Raw genomic sequence first — 24,115 nt, 5'->3', positions numbered from 1 at the left:
GGTTGTAGCTCGTGCAAGTACGGGTCGATCCACAGAGACTGGGTGTGTTTTGTTGTTTCTAGCTATTTTAGGTTCTAGTTGCTATTGGGCTATGAAGCCTTTCGGCTTAAATTGGGCTTTGAGTACTAATGGGTTTGATAACAATAAAATGAACTGAGCTTGGGCTCAGTTAGTCTTTGAAGTGTAAATGGGCTTTATTAATGAACTGGGCTTGGAGCCTTAATGAACTGGGCTTTCACCTTAAACTTAGGCTTGGGCTCAGTGGACTATGGAATTACCAGTGAGTGGGCTTTGAACCTGGGCTTTTAGCCTTTGGTTTCAATGAACTGAACTTGGGCTTTGTAACTTATGAGCTTTGGGGCATCAGCAGACAGGGAAAAGGCAGCAGCAGTGGAGCAGCACAACAACAGCAACAGCAGCAGCACAAGGCAAAGAAAGCAATGCAGCAGTGCAAAAGGCAAGTGCACAGCAGCTGCACAAGCAGTGGAAGGGAGGCAGCAAGCCAAGGGGAAGAAAAGGCAGCAGAACAAGGCAAGGAAGAAAACAGTGGGAAAACAAGGCAATAAAGCAAAGGCAATGCAGTAAATAAAACAAGACAATGAAGACAATGAAGAAAACAAGCAGAGAACAATGCAAATGAACCAAGGCCTAAGCCAAGGGCAGGGATGTGGAGAAGAAGTAACAAAGCAAAGCTAAGGCATTCATCTAGAGTGGGAAGAGAACTAGCTTGCTCATTGTCACTAGTGAGCACTAGTTTCTCCCCACTACTCAATCAACACAATGCACCTAAGCATACAAAAATGGAATGGCAAGATAATCAGCTTGCTATGAGCACTGATTTCTTCCATTACTCAATCAGTTCAATGCTTCAAAGGTAACTAGCCTAGCATTCCATCAAACTAACAGCAAATTAAACACAACAGTTGAGCTAGACATGGCACTAACATGACAAATTAAAATTAAACAGGAACACATTAAACAGGAAATTAAAACATGAAATTAACAAGAACATAACAAACATTTGAACTACTAAACAGAGAATTAAAATTGCCAAACAAGAACCCTAACAGTTAACAGTGCAATTAAAATTGGAACCAAAAAAATGAAATTAAACCTAATTGGTAACTTGGCTAGTCCAAGAACACCTTCTACACATACAACACCCCCTCTATTTATACCCAAAAATGAAGAACCCTAATTTACGAAACCCTAATTTTCAACAGTGACCTAGGGATCGATTTTGTAACCTGATTTGATGTGATGAGACCATTCCATCTTCGACCCATGCTTCCACTTGTTCTCCTGTATCACCTCCATGCATCAATTGCTTCTCTAGCACACGTTAATCCATCAACCCATAACCTAGGGTTTAGGTTAGGTAATAAGTTGATGGGATAAAGGGATAGAATGATGGGGGAAGCTTTCAATCACGTGTAGGATGATGACGGAGGTGGTATGGTGGTGTCAGGGTTGGTGGAGCAGGTGGCGGAGCTGGTGGAGCAGGTGGAAGGGGAAGGCTCTGCTGTGGAGAAGTGATGGAGGAGAGGTCGACTGTTTTGGGAAGAAGGGTATTAGGTATTTGGGTATTAAGGTGTGAGGCAGGGATAAAGATTTTGATGTTTCGCGAAGCTTAGCCGTGGGATGTGGATCTGGTAGGTAGATCGGACGGTGATGCGGAGGCAAGCGAGGAGCGACCGTCGGATGCTTCTGAGAACTAATCTGATGGCTGAGAACGGAGGCGTTTTTGTGTGTAGAAAATGAGGTTGTGCGCACCATTCTTCGCGGCTTCCTTGCGTGATTTCTCCCGGCTTTTCACTACTTTTCTGCTCTTTTTGCTCCGCAAGTCATCCAGACTTTATTTATTACCTAAAAATGCAAAATTAATTAATAAAAATATTTATTCTTGAAAACAATGAAAATACAGAATATGGGATAAAATGTAGAATTAATGCACAAAAGATGAGTTAAATGCCAACAAAAAGGGATAAATATATACAATATTAGGCACTCATCAAATACCCCCAAACCTGAATTTTACTTGTCCTCAAGTAAAACAAAACTAAGGAAATCCTAACTATACCACTGTCGCTGGTCTCTCGAATGCATTTAGCGTATGCACTAAGCCTTTTAAACCACTAAGTGTCCCTAGTGGACGAGTTGAAGTCTCGTGAAGGTTTGCTTAGAACGTACCTACAAAGTTCTAGGTTAAAATATAAGCTCAGATTCCATCAAATGTGACATGTGCAAAACAGTTTAAGCTCACAGCAAAATGGAGATGTCAATCTAGCTATCGAAGGCACAATCCTAGCACTGATAACAAAAAAAAGACATGTGATAAGAGTGTAAAGTGTATCTACACATGTGTAAAGAAAGATCTGAAGTTATGACTACTAATCACCAAGAGATAGTTTCTCAGGCTAAGAACTGAGGTCGAAATCTAGCTAGCTGTCCGGACTTTACGAGAATTGTGAATGAGTTGGAGGTATTTCACAATTACTCGCGTTGTACATCAATGGCATACACCCTCCTTGCTTATTACAAAAAAAAACAACAAAATGACTATTTACATGACTCTTATTTACATTGACTATTCTCTTTTTATTTTTGGAACAAGAGATGATGGAATTGATAAATACTTGATTTTTTTGTATTTTTCTGATATTTTTTTCTGAATATATACATCGTTTCTTTTTTTTTTTTTTTTCAAAAAGAAGAAGGAGTTCGTTTTCAATTATAGCATATTATCGTGGCATCTACTCTATACCCCCAAACCTAAACTAAACATTGTCCTCAATGTTTCAAAATATGGAAAGAATTAAAATGCAACATATGGAAAGGGACATGCTGAGTAGAGTAAAAGGAGAGAGAATACCCGATTTCGGCGAAAGCAGAATTAAAACTCTGTTATCCAAGGCAAAACTCCAACATATTCGGAGTCACAATGGATGAGCACAAAATATATACAAAAGGAAATTTAACTAACACATTATCTACAAGAAAATTTGGTTTTTAATGGGATTGGACTTTTTGGGAAAAATTTGGTTTTGTCGGGAGACATTTGGTTTTGATGGGAAAAAGAAAATTTTTGGTTTTTAGGGAAACATTTGGAAAACTTTGGTTTTTATGGGAGAAAAACATTTGGTTTTTAATGGGATAAGGAGACCAAGCCCACTGTTGGGTTTTGCGAAGCCCAGCTACGTTTTTGAAAAACAGGCCCACTGCTGGCGAGTAAAGCTCACTGTTGGTTTTTGGAATTTTGAAATTTTGGCCCACTTGAACTTTGGTTCAGGCCCACAGTTCAGAAACAAGCCCAGGTAACAATTTGAAATTTGGGCTCTTAAATAGCCAAAGGTCGAGGCCCAACTGGGCTTTTGAAAACGTTTTCTGTTTTTGGGTCAAGCCCACAGTGTAAATGTTTTGTTTTCAAATGGATGTTAAGCCCACAGTCCCAGAAATTTAGTTGGGCTTTGGCTAGCTACTAACTAAAATATGAGGCCCAACTGGGCTTCCAAAAGTTTAGTTTTCTTTAATTCAAACAACAGGCCCAAATCAATCTAAAACCACAAGCCCACAAGAAATTAAACAAACAAGCCCACAAGAAATTAATTACAAACCCAACAGAAAAATGGAAAAAATTATTACAAGCCCACAAATTAAAAATGGAAGCCCACAGGTTGGGTTCTCTTAATGGGTTTAGGCTTACTTGCTTAAGCACAGCCCAGCTGCTCAGTTAGGTTGCAAAAGCCCAGTTGGGCTTTGGATCATCCTAAGCTTTGGTTTTTTCTGAGGCCCAGTTGGGCTTGGCTCAACTTGTTCACCTTCTGCAGCTTACAGCCCAGTTGGGCTTGGTTCAATTTCTTCTCCTTCTGCAGCTTACAGCCCAGTTGGGCTTTATCTTACACCAGCTTCAGCAGGCAGCAGCAGCAGGGAATAGCAACAGGAGCTCAGCAGCAATAGCAGGATCAGGAGCAACAGCAGGATAAGCACAGCAGGAGAAGCACATGTACTTGCTAACTCAACAAAAGCTTCAGTTTCCAGAGTTGTGCAGTTTAAGCAATTGAGAAGAGATTATGCAAATGTCTAAGATGATGCAGTGATGCTACAGCTACACAGAATGGAAATGATAATGATACAGAACAGAATGCTAATGCTAGGATGCAAGGTATAGCTAAGTAGCAAAGTTAATGAACAACTACAGATGATTACTAACTAATATTTACAAGACTAAAATGATTACTAAGTTACAACTACAGATGCTAAAATGCTATTAACTACAGCATGAGATGCAGGTGGTAGACAGATGCAAATGGCAGAAAATTATGCAAGATATGCAACTGCACAGAAAAGCAAGGTAAAGAAAAACAACGGCAATTAACAGGAAAGACAATGGAGAAAATGAAGAAACTAAACAACAACAATCAGATAACAGTGCAAGTGAACCAAGGCCTAAGCCAAGGGCAAGGGAGATGGTGAAACTAACAGAGCAAGGCTAAGGCATTCTTCTAGAGTGGGAAGAGAACTAGCTTGCTCATTGTCACTAGTGAGCACTAGTTTCTCCCCACTACTCAATCAACACAATGCACCTAAGCATACAAAAATGGAATGGCAAGATAATCAGCTTGCTATGAGCACTGATTTCTTCCATTACTCAATCAATTCAGTGCTTCAAAGGTTTCTAGCCTAGCATTCCATTAAACTAACAGTAGTGAACTAAACATTAACATTACACAAACATCAACAGGAACATGCACATTTAACAGGAACATCAACAGAATATGAAAACAAGCACATTAACAGGAACATTAACATTACAACTAATGGAGAAATTGAACAATACACAGAACATGGAAAAACATGGATAGCAAACACATGAATTGAAAACATGATGAACTAAAACTGAATTTGGAATTAAAATTGCAAATTAAAATTAAGTCTACAAATACAGAACAGGGAAGAAAAATCTACCCAAGAGGAACTGGCTAGTCCAGCCCTCATGGGGATACACTGGCTAGTCCAGAGATAATCCATTACACCCACCACAGTCCCCTTTTTATACCCAATTACATGATTAGGGTTTACACCCTTTTCACCCAAAAATCCCCAAAACAGTAGACATTAGGGTTCTACCTAATGTGACAGAAAATCACAGTTAAATTCAATTACCTACCCTATATCACCCACTTTATCTTCTCCATGCTATATCTCAACCTAATTAGGATTTATGTAAAAACCCCCAAATTGACAGAACTAGGGTTTGGTAAATTCTTACCCAAATTGATGTGATTTGACGAGTTTTTCTTCGACCCATTCTTCTCCTTGGTCCTCTGTTCCATTCCCATGCTTCAATTACTACTTGAGACTCACCTATTTGACTGATTTCTCACCTAGGGTTTCAGAGAAAAGAATGGTGAGAAATCAGTGAAATAGAGGGCTAGAGAGAGGGGTATTAGGTGGTTTAGGTAATATGGGTGGTTGTGATGATGGTATGGTGGTTGCATGATGGTTGTAGCAGGTGAAGAAGGTGCTGGTGATGATGGTGGTGCGGCAGGTGAAGAAGGTGGTTCTGCAGAGGGAGGTGAGGGAGGAGAGGTCGATATGGGTTAGGGTAGGGGCTGTTTGTTTGAGGTCTAGGGTGTTCGACACTTGGGTGTGAGGCGAGTTCATCGATTTTTGATGTTCAGCGAGACTAAGCCGTGAGATGTGGAGCTGGTAGGTAGATCGGACGGTGATGCGGAGGCAAGCGAGGAGCGACCGTCGGATGAAGGGATACAACGAAACGAACGGTGCTAGATTAGGTTAGGTGCTGTAGTGTAAGGCGGAGATATCAAACTTTGATGAACAGCAAGGGAGCATCCGTTGGATTCAACTACCATCTAATCTGAAGGCTTGGAATTTCAGCGCTGTGGTGCTTGGCAGAGACTTCAGATTTTGATGCTTTATGAAGGAGCGACCATCGGATGCTTCTGAGAACTGATCTGATGGCTGAGAATGGAGGCGTTTTTGTGTGTAGAAAATGAGGTTGTGCGCACCATTCTTCGCGGCTTCCTTGCGTGATTTCTCCCGGCTTTTCACTACTTTTCTGCTCTTTTTGCTCCGCAAGTCATCCGAACTTTATTTATTACCTAAAAATGCAAAATTAATTAATAAAAATATTTATTCTTGAAAACAATGAAAATACAGAATATGGGATAAAATGTAGAATTAATGCACAAAAGATGAGTTAAATGCCAATAAAAAGGGATAAATATATACATTATTTGGCACTCATCAAATACCCCCAAACCTGAATTTTACTTGTCCTCAAGTAAAACAAAACTAAGGAAATCCTAACTATACCACTGTCGCTGGTCTCTCGAATGCATTTAGCGTATGCACTAAGCCTTTTAAACCACTAAGTGTCCCTAGTGGACGAGTTGAAGTCTCGTGAAGGTTTGCTTAGAACGTACCTACAAAGTTCTAGGTCAAAATATAAGCTCATATTCCATCAAATGTGACATGTGCAAAACAGTTTAAGCTCACAACAAAATGGAGATGTCAATCTAGCTATCGAAGGCACAATCCTAGCACTGATAACAAAAAAAGACATGTGATAAGAGTGTAAAGTGTATCTACACATGTGTAAAGAAAGATCTGAAGTTATGACTACTAATCACCAAGAGATAGTTTCTCAGGCTAAGAACTGAGGTCGAAATCTAGCTAGCTGTCCGGACTTTACGAGAATTGTGAATGAGTTGGAGGTATTTCACAATTACTCGCGTTGTACATCAATGGCATACACCCTCCTTGCTTATTACAATGAAACAACAAAAGATGACTCTTTACATGACTCTTATTTACATTGACTATTCTCATTTTATTTTTGGAACAAGAGATGATGGAATTGATAAGTACTTGATTTTTTTGTATTTTTCTGATATATATATATATATATATATATATTTTTTTTTTTTTTTGAAGGAGACACTTTTGATACATATACAAAAGGAAACAAAAGATTACATGACACTTTGCAAGAGGTATCCCTTTTTGATGCACCCAGTTAAATTCGATGGTTGTCTTTCTTAATGTAACCTCCACCTTCTATCCCAACCAACCAAAGAACAAGCTAGTCAAGTTTCGTTCAGTATTCTAAAGTGATTGGCAATCGTAACTTCCTATCAAACACCTTGAAGATCGAGGCCATACATGTATTGGTAGATCGTGCGCGTGCAAATTTCTTATCACTATGTGAATTGTGCTAGAATCAGGGTGCCTAAATATCTAGACTAAGACTCCTAATAAAAATACATATTTGCACAAGAGTCAACATTTCAAGGTAAATGAGCTCCATTTTTATGATTTTTTTCATTTTTTAATTTTTTTTTGAATTTTTCAATTTTTTTTCAAAAAGATGGAGTTTTGTTTTCAATTATGGCAAATTATCATGGTATCTACTCTATACCCCCAAACCTAAACTAAACATTGTCCTCAATGTTTCAAAATATGGAAAGGATTAAAATGCAACATATGGAAAGGGACATGCTGAGTAGAGTAAAAGGAGAGAGAATACCCGATTTCGGCGAAAGCAGAATTAAAACTCCGTTATTCAAGGCAAAAATCCAACATATTTCAGCCGAGATCATATTGGATTAGCAAAATATATACAAAAGGAAATTTAACTAACACATTATCTACAAGAAAATTTGGTTTTAAAAAAATGGGAGCAAAGTAGAAATTTGGTTTTAAAAATAGGGAGCAAAATTTTTTTTTTTTTTTTTTTTTCTTGAAAAAGAAAATGAAATTTGGTTTTTGAATTGGGAGCACGCCCACTGTGCAAGCCTCTAATGGAATGGAATGAAGGCTGCGGCCTACGAAAATCCAAGTTTTAATTTTGAAAGTTTAATTTGGCCCAGTTGGTTAAGGCCCGACGTTTGTTTTAAAACTTTGGTTTCGAGGTCCACTCTTGAGTGGAAGCAAGTCCACAATCAGTTATAAGCTCAGCTGGGTTTAAACCCAGAGTCCAAAATACAAGTCCAATGGAAGAATTTAAACAAGCCCACACAAAATAAATACAAGCCCACAAATTAAACAAACAAGCCCACAAATAAATTATTACAAACCCAAAATAGAAAAATAAAAAGCCCAAAAAATTGGGTTAATTATTACAAGCCCACAATTAAAGAAATTTGGAAGCCCACAGGTTGGGTTCTCTTAATGAAATGGGTTTAGGCTTACCTTTTTAGCACAGCCCAGCTGCTCTGATATTGTTGCAAAAACCCAGTTGGGTTTTGGTTCTTTTCCTTGGTGGCGTCCCAGCAGAGGAAAAACAGGTTCAGAACAGCAGGTCCAACAGCAAATGAAGTGAAGCAGATGCAGATGCAAATGCTATGCAGTGAAATGCAAAAATAGCTAAGAAAAACACAGATAAAACACAGCACCAATCCCCGGCAGCGGCGCCAAAAACTTGGTAGGCTTCTAAAAGGTCTAAAAATTATCCCCGGCCAAAAACTTGGTGGGCCCGGAGATATGTATATAAAATTAAGCGCAATAAAAACGGGGGCCTACAGTAATACCGCAAGTGCACGGTCGTCAGTTATAGCTCGTGCAAGTACGGGTCGATCCACAGAGATCGGGTGTGTTTTGTAGTGTTCTAACTATTTTGGGTTCTAGTTGCTATTGGGCTATGAAGCCTTTTGGCTTAAATTGGGCTTTGAGTACTAATGGGTTTGATAACAATAAAATGAACTGAGCTTGGGCTCAGTTAGTCTTTGAAGTGTAAATGGGCTTTGGCCTTAAACTTAGGCTTTTGATTAAGCCCACAGTTGACTGAATTGGGCTTTTAGCCTTAATGAAATGGGCTTCAGTTTGTACAAACAATGGACAGTGGGCTTAGAACTGAGCTTGGGCTTTTGGGATTGTTGTGAGCCAAGCTCAGTTGCAGCAGCAGCAGCAGCAGGGGAAGGGGAGCAGCAGCAGCAACAGGGTTGCAGCAGCAGCAGCACAAGGCAAAGAAGAAGGAAAGCAGCAGTACTGCAGCAGCAAAGCTGGAGAAAACAGCAGCAACAGCAGCAGCAGTGCAAGGAAAGCAGCTGCACAAGCACTGAGTAGCAGGGTAGGGAAGCAACAACAGGGCAAAAGCAACAGCACAAGGGCTTCTGGCTTAGTAGCAAAAGAGGAGTGTAAACAGTGGCTCTAGGCCAAAGATGGAAGCAAACCAGAGAACAAAAGAATGGCAAAAACAGCAAAGATTAAACAGACTAAAAACTAAACAGCAAAAGAAAGATGAAAATGAAGAAAACAGTGTGAACAAGATAAATGAACCAAGGCCTAAGGCCAAGGGCAGGGATGTGGAGAAGAAGTAACAAAGCAAAGCTAAGGCATTCATCTAGAGTGGGAAGAGAACTAGCTTGCTCATTGTCACTAGTGAGCACTAGTTTCTCCCCACTACTCAATCAACACAATGCACCTAAGCATACAAAAATGGAATGGCAAGATAATCAGCTTGCTATGAGCACTGATTTCTTCCATTACTCAATCAATTCAGTGCTTCAAAGGTTTCTAGCCTAGCATTCTATCACTTCACATGTATCACAAAACAGGTATATTAACATTACATGGAACTAAACATGCATTAACATTAAACAGGACACATGTAAACAACATCTAACAGTAACAACACACATTAACAGAACACATGATTAAACAGGAGCAACAACTTTAACAGGAGCACATTTAACAGGAGACACACAGGATATGAAAACAGGAAATTAAAACATGAAATTAAAACAAGCACATTAACAGGAACTTAAAATTAAAACACAAATTGCAATAAAAAGTGACAGAATTTAACAGAACTTGAAATTAAAATTGAAACCCTAAATTGAAATCTAATTGAAATTTAAGAACTGAAATTAAACCTAAACTAACCCAATTTTGGGGGAATCTCGGCTAGCCCAAGAACACCCTCTACACCATACCCATCTCTTCTATTTATACAAAAAAAATGTAAGCAGAACCCTAATTTTTCTAGGGTTTGAAACTTCACCTAATTGACGTGACAAAACAGCTTCAAAATGTCGACCCATGCTTCTTCTCTGCTCCTACTCCATTCCCATGCTCTATTTTGTTCTCTAGACTCATCTGTTTTAATGATTTATCACCTAGGGTTATGGTGTGAAATCATTAAAATAGAGGGCTAGAGAGAGTGAAAGGAAAGGGTATGTGAAGGTAGGTTTAGGGGAGAAATGGTGTGGTGTACGGTGGCGGACATGGTGTTCGGTGGAGAAGGTGGTACGGGCAGAGAGGAAGAAAGAGAAGGAGAAGTGAAAATATTAGGGTTTCTTCATTTTTTTGGGTTATATATCCTAGGGTTGTTTTGGTGTGAGGCGAGTTCATCGATTTTTGATGTTCAGCGAGACTAAGCCGTGAGATGTGGAGCTGGTAGGTAGATCGGACGGTGATGCGGAGGCAAGCGAGGAGCGACCGTCGGATGAAGGGATACAACGAAACGAACGGTGCTAGATTAGGTTAGGTGCTGTAGTGTAAGGCGGAGATATCAAACTTTGATGAACAGCAAGGGAGCATCCGTTGGATTCAACTACCATCTAATCTGAAGGCTTGGAATTTCAGCGCTGTGGTGCTTGGCAGAGACTTCAGATTTTGATGCTCTATGAAGGAGCGACCATCGGATGCTTCTGAGAACTGATCTGATGGCTGAGAATGGAGGCGTTTTTGTGTGTAGAAAATGAGGTTGTGCGCACCATTCTTCGCGGCTTCCTTGCGTGATTTCTCCCGGCTTTTCACTACTTTTCTGCTCTTTTTGCTCCGCAAGTCATCCGAACTTTATTTATTACCTAAAAATGCAAAATTAGTTAATAAAAATATTTATTCTTGAAAACAAAGAATTTGGTAGATAGTTTTGATATGGCCTATTAAACACACTGTGGGCGTTTGGTTCGACCAGAATTGGCTAGAATCAGCTAAAAAATTCACGGGTTGAAAACAGGCAGTTCATGTATATCACGGGTTTCACGTGATTTAGAGAAGATTCAACGTGTTTTGTGCATGCATGGAAGACCCTCACAGCCTGTTGGAGCGTGAAGGAGTTAAATATGGTAATTTGGAGGCTTGAAAACGCGTGAGAAGATGAAACAGGAAAGAAAATATTCCCAGAAATATTTTCTTTACTGCCGAGTTAAAGAGAATTATATGGAGTGAATGAGCGAGACTCGATGGGTCTGTTGGCTATAAATAGGTTGTTGGGGTTGAGTAGAAAGGGGGTCGAGAGTCTGGGGGGGGATGAGGAGAGCCAGAGAAGAAGAAATTCGAGTTTTCCCAAACTCGGTTTCTGCTGCTGCTGATGATGAACATGAAGAACACGAAGAACGGACCTGCACCAGCACTCGTTTTTCTACAATAATAACGACTCACACCTGTGGGTCGTACATCAGGCAGACTTATTTGCTACAGCGTTTGCGACACAGCTGCAGCAGTCTTATTTTGTCACTGAGGGTCGTAGTTCTCTGGTTTGTAACAAATATAATTGTTACAAACCCGGTTTTATTGTATTTCTCATATTCTCATCATTTGTAAACCATTTTTGAGCATCAATGAAATATTTTGAGAGGTTTTCCAACATGATGAGCGGCTAATTCCCTCGTAACCAAGGCAATGGAGGAAGCTATTCACGCAACATAAATGGGTAACTATTTCATTTAATTATATAATTCACCTAATCGCTGCTTTTGTAGAGTTTTAAATTATTTGAATGATTGTCTTAATTATTTGTTATTCAGTTTGATAGGTTATGCTTGGTTTAATCTCTTGATAATCTATGCTTAAGGTTTAAAAACATTGTTTGAGAATCTGTATGATTGATAGTGAATTAAAGATAAAAGAGGACTTAAGAATTGAATAGAGTTTTGAAATATTTATCATTCAATTTTGCATAATAGTGGAATCTAGTGTCTTGGTTACCTCTCGCACCCATTGTTAATATTTTTGTATATATAATTTTATTAAATCTAAAATTCCATTTCCTTCACAAGACTGAAACGAATCCTATTTACTACAACCCCATCAAAAATCAAAACCAAGGTGTTAGAAAAAAAACATGGTAGTTTCGCCATATCTCGTTGAATCCTTTTCATTTCTGTTTTTTATTTTGTTTTCTTTAAAATATGTTTCTCTAAGTGATTAGGTGGGGCGCACGATTCAAGTTGTTACCACTGCTAGGGTGACATAGAGTGATTGAGATATTAAAAATAAAATAAAATTGAGACCAGACCACCAGACCAACCGGAATAAATTCAATAAAATCGACCACTGGTACCCTTATATATGCCAGCTGAGTTGACCTAGAGTTAGGATTATCGACCACTGGTTCCCTTGTATATGCCAGTAGGGTTGATATTAGTCAAACCATTATCTCAATCCATTAGGATAGGTTCATTTTGGCAGTGGCCTTCAGACAGATATGAGAAACACCATTCACCTAGTCAACATCAAAACCATCAATGTTTTTCTCTATATCCATCTCTTAATCTATCCATGTGATTGGTTGACTCCGGTTACGATGTCCAAAAACTATCTGAGTAGAGCTCTGTCACTTATATATGAATTTTAGTATGCTTGAGTGCAAACTCGTGTACAACAATTAGATTTTCGCATCAGGGTACTTCCTCCTGTAGTCATTTAGTATGCCAACCAAGGAGATTCTTTAGTGCCTTCCAAGGTTCTGCGTAAATAACTAGGGTCTGGAGTAAAGGTTTTATGGGTATATATCTTGTAAGCCCTCCCGAGACTATAACTCGGCCACTAGGGCCACCTAGGGGTTTAAAGGCTTATTGCATACGCTAAATGCAATGGACGATGCCTGCGACAGTGAGTTAGGATTTTATTTTCTAGATTTGATTTGCTCGAGGACTAGCAAATAATAAGTTTGGGGGTATTTGATAGACGCATTTATGTGTCTATTTTGTTCTCAATTATGTGTATTGTTAGTACTTGATTTTATTCTTATTTGAATATTTTATGTTTTTGTAGGTGTTTTTGGAGAAATAAGCTTTTGCGGGAAAATTGGCTCGAAAAGTGGTATTTGCGTTCTTGGGAGAAAATTACTATTCGGATCCTCAATTTGGATAAGGGGTACCCAATTTACTAAGGGGTAACCCCAGAACAGTTACTATTGGCACGCCCGAGCAGGATAGGGGGAGGTCATCCTCTTTATTTTGAATTTCAGAAAAAGGCGGGAGAAATTACCAGACGAGAGGCAGATTAGGTTCGCATTTTTGGGAGGATTTAAAGAGATTCAATCTCGAAATTTTGGTGGGCTGGACTTCCTAGAGAATTACAGGGTTGGCACTATTGATTGGATCGAAGGAATTGGGCTAGATAACCCGAGAGAAGGAAACATAGGTGAAAGAAGTTACCGGTCTCTGTTGGCCTTATTTTTGGAATTCCAGGGAGACTAAAGGCAAGATATTCCTTCCAAATATACGTATCTATCTAAGGAAGAGTTTTGGAGGAGTTGGAAAGCTCAGAAACGCGTGAAACAAGTAAGGGAGGAAATTATTGCCGTGACTTCCACGGATAGAAAAGAAGAAATTTAATCAGGATTTGGAGGTTTCTGAAGTGTATAAAAGGAGTTGTCGAGTTCCACGAGAGGGTATTAAATTTTAGAAGAAGTTAGGGGAAGTTTAGAACACCACAGAGTCGAGAAATTGAAGTTGCAGGAAGTCGAGTTCTGTTGCTGCTGCTGAAGAACACGAAGAACATAAGACCCATCAGAACAGTCTTTTATTTTACAACAGAGATTTTCTATCGTTCCTTGTAACAGTCTTATTGCAACAGTTCTCTGTAACAGTCCGTTTGTAACGTCTACACAGCGTTGCAAACTGCCTGCTTTATTAGTTTTCTCTTGTTTTCCACCTATTGGAGCTATAAACACCTATTTTGAGCATGTGAATAATATGAGGAGCTAAACCCCTTAGCTGAGGCGACGGAGGAAGCTATTTTTCCAACAATCATGTGGTAACGATTATTTAATTAATTTCTGCAATTCTTTTATGATTAACTGCATTGAATAAAAATTGAAATAATGATTTTTATCAACTTGTTGTGTTTTTACTTGATGGTGCATGCTTAGCTTAGGGCTCTTGATGTTTCATGCTTGAGATTCACAACTAGTGTTTTGAAAATCTACCATTGGCAATATTTTAGAATCACAATTTCTTTTGGAGCTATATTGTCTAGAATTGCATGATAATTATTAATATTGAATCACATGAAAAATTGGAAAATAGTGGAATCCTGAGTCTCAGTACTTTTAAAATCTTGATACAACCTTCTTTGAGTTTTCTAGTTTTATTTGAGTCTAAAACGAATCTTCACAAGTTCGAGTTGAACAAATCTTTCTTACCACTTTACAACAACTTTCAAAAATCACATCACTTCTGACATCCCAAAGGCCTTATTTATACTCGACATCACCAAATATCTTCCTCTTAATCACAATATCTTCTCACAATTAAAGACAATAACTCGGGAATATTTCTTCGAGTCTGCAACGAGGATATTTTCCATTTTTATCTCCACCACGCATCATTTGGCCGCTAAGATCATGCAAATACGTCTAGAAGGAGTCAAATACTCTAATTGCACACGCCGGCCAGTGTAAATCTCATGAAATCCCGTGACTGCCTCACTTCATACACGTACTCCCCTGTATTCTTCTCATGGTGAATATATCCTTATTCCTTCGACAATAACTAACTTACCAACCCTGGTTCAAGTGAACAGGCTGGTATCAGTCCAAATCCACGCTTGATTCTCACCCAAACTCTTCAAACGTCCGAAAAAAACTTCCCGGAGAAGAATAAACCCAAGAATGCCTAGTCACTTTGTTTTCTTCGAATGTGATTATTAAGCCAACTGGATCGAACTACACCACTATAAAATCCCTGTTTAGCTCATACAAGTCAGCACAACCGATTTCAGCCATTGAATCTCTCTCGAACAGCTTCAAATATCGAACCCTAATATTGCATACTACGGTATTGCTTCAATCTCGAATTATAGCCAATTTTGACCCAATCTGACGACCTTACTAACCCTGTTTAGGTCTAAGGAATAAACCCAATCAGTTCCAGCCATTGAATCGCAGTAAAATACCTCCAATTTTCGAACCAAAATTTTCTGTTTTGAAAACCAATTGTCCCGCCAAATTTATAAATTCAAAAGGTTTAAGATGACCTCCCTTTATCCAGTTCTGGTGTCCCTTTAGCAATTTGGGGTATAAATAGCAATTTCTAGGGTGCGAATAGCAATTTATGGGGTACAAAGAGTAATTTTGGGCTGTAAATAGTGAAAACTCTTGGGTGCCTTTATCAACTCCTCCGGGTGTCTTCAACACATTTCTGGGGGTGTCCTTATCCAAAGTTGGGGTGCCTTTAGTACTTTTATGGGACCAAATACCACTTTTTTGAGCAACTTTCTCCACAAAAGCTTATTTCTTCAAAAACACCTACAAAGACATAAGAAGCCATAATAAATACAAAAATGAGCACTAACAACATATAAAATTGAGACTAATTAGACACATAAATGTGTCTATCAGTATGTCAAGTTTGGTTGTCATATTTTAGTGACTCAAAACTCATCTAAAGTCGCTTGATTGTATAACTAGAGTCAACTTCATTTAGGTTAGACTAAAAAGTCTAGAAATGTTGAGACACACAAGTATTGCTTCGAAGACCTGAAGAAAGTGAAGAAGAAGCGAACTACAACGACAACATCATCCTTCCTCTTGAGGTTAGTAATATTGACTTGAACTACTTTCATTCCTAACATATCTTTCAAGTCGTGCTATATTGAAAACATAACTGCAAAGCTGTATATATTGTACATAGTGTATATATTACTCTAGTGATGTGACATGGTCATATTTGTATGATCATAATATTAGATAATTAGACTACGAAGTATAACACTTATCTTTTGAACTCCGTAGATATGACATCGACATAATCGTGTATATATTGTTTTGATTATGTGAATGGGTATGGTGAAGAGTTCATCCTAGGAAACAATTTTTTACATTTTTTTAAAGGAAGTACATTCATGAACTTGTTTTATGAATCGAAAGGGAAATCGCTAGGCATATTGGTACGGCTATTCAATGCATATCTTTGGATTAACAATATGTGTGAGATGGTAGAACCGATCGTAACTTTGTTATGTATCTTGGTATAACTAATCACAATTCCTGACTTATGATTTGGTATGACTAGTTTTTGTTAATTAGTATAACCGATCCTAAGTAATCACCATGAGATGGTATGATTGATATTTTTAATTGGTGTGACCGATCCTAGTAATTTGTGTGACCGATCACATAGAAGTTGTGTAATCGATCCTTGTAATTGGTGTAACCGTTCCTGGTAATTGGTATAACCGATCCTGGTAACTGGTGTGACCAATCACAAGCAATACCATGAGTATATGGTAACCGGTCCTGGTAATTGATCCAACCGATCCTGGTAACTGATGTAACCCGTCCTGGTAACTTGTGTGACCGATCACAAGTATTTCCATAATAAGGTATAACCGATCCAGTGATTGGTAGAACCGATTGAACCCATGTACTGATTTGATATTTGATCAATCACATAGTGATCTTGGAATACAGGCGAACCAATTCTAAACTTGTTTGGAAGTGTGGTATAACCGATTCCAAGAATGTAAATCCATGTAAATATGAATAAGGATTTAAAGTGAAAAGATGTCAACATACTTTGAACACGTTCAGTAACTCTTATCTTTTATTGTTCAAAGATATTTCTTAGTATTCAAGGAGATCCTGTGCCAAAATAAATTGAGAATTTTTAATTAAGGTTTTTTGTTTTATATGCTTTAATTACCAGCAATTAAATGCATATCTCTAGAGAATAAAAATTAGTAATGTTAATTTACTAATTGGTGATTTTCTATTGAGAGATTTCGGAAATTTTGGACAAGCATTTATTGGAATTAGGAAAACCGAATTTTTCCATTCATTGCATATCTTGAGAATATTTTCGGTTTTGGAATTTCTTTAGTGTCCAAACATCCTTGATCTATAAATACCTAAGTTTGCATTTCTAGAAAACTATCCTAAGATCCAGGCAAACTTCATCTTTATGTTGTTTCTGGTGGAGGCGTCTATCCGGAGAGGAAAGTACCCTAATTAGGCGAAATCTCTTACGATCGCTCGTTTAAAGACTTTTGTGGGATCAAGAATCTCTACGAGTACCGTTGGTGGGAAACTAGATAATTCCAGTGTTATTAGTTTCCGATTGATTTGATTGACTAACGATTGTTGAAACTTTGATTGCACCTAGTTTGTTTATTCTTGAGAATCTTTTCTTCTGATATAAGATTCACTCAAACTAGATCGAAGTATCGACGGGATATTTAGAACTGTTTGTATATCTAAAGACATCTTGTGATAATCCATTGTTAACAGACTCCGTTCTGTGTGTGATTGATCACAAGAGATTCAAGTGGTGTTGTGCATGTATTTATTGAAGATTAAATAAGATTTGAAGACAAAGAAGATTTCTTATTTGGTTCTCCTATCTTTGGGTGTGCATAAATTTTTATCGGCTGGGATCCAACTAGAATCAGATTTATTCGATTGATTAGTTTCGTGAGATCGACATCACTTTATAGTTTCTTGTTGGAACCTATATTTATTGATTGTGAATCTAAACTTGACTACTTTGTAGTTAGTGGATAGATTGATCTGAACAGGCAAAAGAGTTTATTAGATTAAACGGAAGAACCTTTGCATATGACTTGAGATATCTTTATCTTGAAAGAATCGAAAGAGTTGTTACCAAACAGATTTGTTGTTCCTTTACTGTTTGGAATACGATCCAAAGGAATTATTCCAGTGTGTGTACTCATTGAATTCGGAAGCGTAGGGATACTGAGGGAACTAAGTGAACTAGGGGTAGTTGCTTGGTCTCAACTATACGAAGTTGGTTTAAATTTTGTATAGCGGCTTAATTCTGAGAGTATTCAATTCTGGACTTGGTCCCGAGGTTTTCTGCATTTGCAGTTTCCTCGTTAACAAAATCTTGTTGTGTCTTTTACTTTTTTTATTTCCGCAATTATAATTGTTTTATTATAATTAAAAGTAAAATACACAAACGTTAACTCCGTACATACTTGATAGTGATCCTATAGAGTTTGGTTAAATCTGAACTTACTATCAAGTATCACACTTTGGTAGTCATATTGTCTCGATCTCGTATCCATAGACAATTACACAAAATGTGAATACCAATTTGTTGCGTTGTCTCGACTTTGTCCATAGACGATCACTTTCAGTAAGAGTACTTATAGGTGTATAAATAAAAGATTGTGGTGTATTTGGGTACCCTCGTCTTTTCAATTGGTATCAGAGCAGGCAAACACGAAAATATCTTTAATAATTTGTGTTTGGTGTGATCCAACCTATAAGAAATGAGTCTGCAGAAAGGAAAAATAAAGACAAAAAGGGACTCAGTTAACGTTTCACAATATTTGGGAAAATCACTCTATGGGTTTGATTTTAGCAAATGTTTAAAAGGGGCTTCTTCCACAAGCTCTACTTGCTCTTCTGAAAATATGTTTGTATGTTCTCATGAAAAAGTAAAGTTAAGCATTGTATTCACAATCAATGATACAGATTCTAAGAAATCTCTTCGTAATGACAAAGAAGATATTGATTGTGTGGATATAAAAACGTCTCAGCTAAATGAACTTAGTGAGGAATTTCTCTCATGTACAACCGAACTCACTCTTGCACTAAAAAGAGAAAGAAAGCTTTTTGAAGACTTATGTCATATGAAATCTGAAAATAATCAACTCAATCTTGATCTAACTACTCTTAAAGCTGATTTAGACTCTCTCAAGATCGTATCTTCCTCAGAGATCCAGTCCTTAGAAGCAAATCTAAGGAGCATTGATCAAGAAAATAGGACTGAGATCTTAAGAAAAACAGCAGCAGATGAATATAATGCCTTAAAAATCTCATAAGATTCTGAGATAAAGACAGTTTCCGAAGTTGTCAATAGGCTAAAAGATGAAATGCGTTCTTTAATGTCAGAAAATCGGTTGGCTACATCCTCTTCGGATAAATCCAAGAATTCTTGTTTCATTTTTCCCTCAAAAAGAAAGAAGAATGACATTGAGAGCTCTCGAAGGAAATTTTCATCTCCTAAAGAAGCATCTGTATTTTCTAAGAATCGCAAGATGAACTGCTCACATCAGATTCTTCCACATCATCATAAGCATCATTACAGACGATGTTTTCATTTTGGATCAAAGGTTATGTTGTAAGAGATCGTCAACAACCCTGTTCAATCTATGGAAATACCACTTTTGGTCAAGGATGTATCATGAGATCTTTTTCAAAAGAAATCATACATAAGCCCGATCTTCTTAGATCAAAAAATTCTCAAAAGAATTCTCCAAGTGTTGCTTATCACAAAAAAAGGGAAGGATTTGAAGACTAGGAACTCATGGAAGTGGATACCAAAGAAGACCGTGGAACTAAACAGAAAGGAATATGACAAACTCTCCAGTTCATCAACACGTAAGGTAATACCTAAATATCTCGATGATAGTCATTTCTATGATAAGTTTGGTTTATCTTTCAAAAGGAGTTAGATCCTTCAGAGAACAGCTAAGGGAAGATTCTCTTCTACTCTTGAAGAAAATAATCTGTCTCAACCAGATACTTAGTATCTTAGCTGAATACACTGAATCATGAAGTGCTCAAACAATTGTTTGATGAGTTCAGTGTATATTGCACAATAGTTTAAAAATTGCAAGATTTATGGAAATATTCATAGAAAGGCACTTTGTTAAAACCTTTAATATTGAAAAATTTAGGTTATTCCATATTAAAAGAGAATATTTTATTTCCATAATCGATGACCAAGTCTTTGGAAACTATCGGTATATAAAGTTTCGATAATCTTTGTCTCTTAAATAAAAAATTATTGTTTATTCCTCTGGAACAAAGAATTATGTACAATACAGATTACCATGTAAAACTTTCTGCAAGGGTTTCAGAAAGGTATGCTGAAAAGATGGCATGTGATCCTTTCGGGCTTTATAATTTCAATGGAAACAGAACCACCTCTTACAATAATGAGAATCGTTCATACTCTATGATCGATTATGAAAAGGATTTTCACAAGATGGCACGAACTTGTGCAGAAACTAAGTTAGAGGTATTGATGTTGAAGCGTTCTCTTGAAAATTCTTTACTTGTTCAAGCTCAACTTCTCAAGAAACAAGAATTACTTCTGAAAAAGGTAAACGAATGAGAACCTAACTTACTCAAGGTTGAGGAATTATTCTTTAATCAAGGATCTCTTCAAGGAATTCAGAGAATTATTCCTATCAAGCGAAAGAGATCTCAACATCATGAAGATATTTGATTCTCAACAAAAAAATATTGCTTCAATTATTGTATAAGGTCTATTTTTGAATAAACTATCATTATTATTGAATAAAATTATTTCTTTATAATTTTTCTTATGATAGTTACCGATTACATCGCCTGTGAATGAATGTTTATATATTTTAGCTATGTGTATTCGGTTTATGGGATGTCTGATTTTGTTTTCTATTAACCTTAATATTCAATCTCATATGATGAAACCCTTATGGTTTGTATGACTTTTTGATTTAGCGGGATTAAGTTCTAGCCCATGTTGGTAGGATTTATCAAAGGATCATAAGGTGTTCCAATTGAAACTCATATGTGAAAAGTCACAGTATGTTGAATCAATTTATGTTTACATGAGTTATGTTTAGCATAAAATATGTGTTTCGAGTTTTCAACTTTTGCTATTGGCACGCATTAGTTAAAACCGTTTCAACCTTTCTCTGGTAAAGGTTGCTTTTGTTGTTGTTCTTTTGTTCTAGCGAGAGGATGACAATACACTGGGGGAGAGTTCTAACTTGAACTTGCGCTTAATGATATATATTTCTGGGGACAAGAGGATGCGGAATCTGAGGTAACGAATTTGTTAATTAATCGTTTTCTTGTTTAAGAAAAGCCTCTTTATATTGCATATATTTTGCTTTTGCTTAACAAAATTTCGGTACAATTGATATGTTCCATTATTGTGTATGGATGTATGTGTGTGTGTATGATTCAATTGTTTCCGGTTAAGAAAAACTATGTCAATTTATTTGGCTTATTGTTTGGTATCTTTTTTATTGTTGGATATCAAGTGTTTTTGCTTAACGAAATTCGGTGTAATTGCGGTGCTATAATGTCTATGTTTGTTTCAATTGCTTCCGGTTAAGAAAATAATTGTGCAAGTCAATTTATTTTGGTTTGTATGTATTATTTATGGATTAACGAAATATGGGATCGTTTGTTTAGTCCAAATCAATTGTGGATAAGAGAAACTAAGTTAATTCTGATCTTAGTTAGACTTATCAAATTGGAGGATTCAGTTAATCAAGTCTAACCGAATGCCTTGACAAGAAAAACTAGTTAACTAACCTAGTGTTTGTCTTGTCTAAAGGGAAAGGTCTAAGTTATTATCTGAATAATTAGAGCCAGAGGAGAAAAATAAAGTTAATTCTAATCTTTATTTTGGTCTTATCGAAATAAGCGATTGTATTTTACAATCCGGTTAACAAGGGAATTAAGTTTCTTAATCGAATTATTAAACTATTAGGGAAAATTGCTTTGGGAAATTGTTTCCTCGATAACATATTAAAACTAAATTACTTGTAGTTTCGGTTTTAATATTGGTTATCTAAAGTGGTAAGTGAAACCTTCGTGCTTAACTCTTATAGGTTGTTTACAAATCTTTTAGATTTGTAAGATCCTTTAGGTTTGTCCTTTATTTTCTTTAACCTTTGTCAATTTGTGACAAAAAGGGGGAGAAATATATGGAGTAAACAAGTGATTTGCAATCACTAATGAAAGGACAATTATGCTTAAACGTTATATCTAACGGAAGAGTAAAAGCAGTGATTAAAGGGGAGAAACATATCATATTGATGTGTAGTAATTCTGTACTACAAAAGGGGAATTTGTCCATACAGATTGCCTACGAAAAAGTTGGTGGTGTATTTTGGTACCCCCAGTGTTTTCAAGCACCTTGCTGAAGTGATGCATCGGCTTGGCATTACGAAGCTAAAACATCATTATGCATGTTGCAAAAAGGGAGAGCCTTGGTATAAGGCCAACAACTCCCAAATTTCCTAGGGCGGAAACGCGAATAAAACTTATATATGAAAGGGACGTTGGCTAAGAACTAAAATGCATCATTATGGCGGGAATTGAAACAAAACTGTATATGCGTCATAAAGATGAATGATGTATATAGTTTTTTATTGACAAATATTTTATTGGAGCCAGATTGAAGCTTTCCAGTGGTTGACATAAGAGTTAGCGTCATTAAGATCGAACTTCTTAATGAGATTTAGCATGCTTTTTTTTGAGATATAAAAATACCATCTTTGTGTTGCTGAATTTATAAACCTAATAAGTATGACAATTCTCCAACATTACTCCTTTCGCATCATTTTTCGTAAGTGTTAATAATTTGTCAATGAGATTTTTATAGGTTGATCCTTATATGATATCAACAATGTATAATCGTGCAACTAAGATATCTTTACCATTCCACTTAATAAATAATGTTTTGTCAGTACCTCCTCTAGAGAACCATTTTCGTAATAAAAAGGAAGTTAATTTGTCATACCATGCGTCTGGAGCTTGTTTAAGACCATACAGTGCATTATTGAGTTTGATCAAATGATCTGGATAAAGCGGATCTTCAAATTCCTTAGGTTGAGAAACATAAACTTATTCCTTTATATCTACGTTAAGAAAAGCAGACTTGATATCCATTTGAAATAGCTTTATTTTTACATTGCATGCATAAGATAACAAAAATCGACTAAATTCTAACCGAGCCATATAAGAAAATGTTTCATCAAAATATACTCCCTCTATTATGAATATCCTTACAACAGTTCCACACTCATCGGACTTGTTAAAATCCATTTTGTACCAACGATATTAATTCATTATGGCTTCGTTTCCATACCACATGTCGTTCAAAATGATTAAGTTACTTGTGCATTGCATTGACCGAAAAAAGATCTTCTAGAGCTTCATCAATATTCTTGGGTTCAGATGTAGATCGAAAGCAAGCATAGCAAAATATAATCTTAAGTTGTCCTCGAGTCATGACCCTAGCATTTGCATCACCAATAATGTGATCTTCAAAGTGCTTAAGATGTACCCATTTAAAGGGTTTATGAGCTTCACTTTCAACGTTGTTAGGACTTTCAAAAACACTGTCAGCATCATCTTTATCATTTGTATCATAAATTGATTGTCAGAGCAACTGCACATTCTTCCTCAGAGGATACATCTTTGGATTTAAAAACTATTTCAGAAGGAGGTGATTCAGTTGTAGCCTGTTAAACTTGTCAAAAATTAATGATATCATTAGTAACCACATTGATAAATTCCATCGTGACTTTGTTTCGAAGATTGTATACTCTGAAAGCAAGACTGTCAGAAGCATATCCAAGAAAGATACCTTCATCACTTTTGAAATATAATTTTCCTCCATGTTCTATGTCTTTAAGAATGTATTATTTGCTTCAAAAAATTCTATGATAACCTAGATTAGGTTTTCTTTCGTACCACAATTCATAGGAAGTATTTAGCATTTTGCGATCTCAAATATACTCGATTTATGAGATAACATGCAGGTAAGTGATAAGTTTTTGCTGTGAAGCTATTAAGGGCCTTTGAACATCCAATTATGCTTGAATCATATTTCGAGATTTTTAACAAGACAAGCTTGACTCGAAATTTTTTCTTGATAAATCTACTATAAGTCATAGACATAGCCTCAAAAGACATAATCGCAAGATAGTGAGTAAAATAGAATGGTTCAGTCTTCATATACCTGATTAATGAAGTTTTTCAAATGTCTTCGTCGATCTTTAGTCTTCGAGGGTGATGTCTGATACTCAATTACCAAATTCTAACCTAGTCCGAGACTTAATTAGTAGACTAGAAATCAAGATATAGTTTTGTTCAACTAATATTGAC

Source organism: Papaver somniferum, chromosome 1, assembly GCF_003573695.1.
Source record: "Papaver somniferum cultivar HN1 chromosome 1, ASM357369v1, whole genome shotgun sequence".
NCBI classification, from domain to species: Eukaryota; Viridiplantae; Streptophyta; class Magnoliopsida; order Ranunculales; family Papaveraceae; genus Papaver; species Papaver somniferum.
This window is presented reverse-complemented; position numbering follows the sequence as displayed.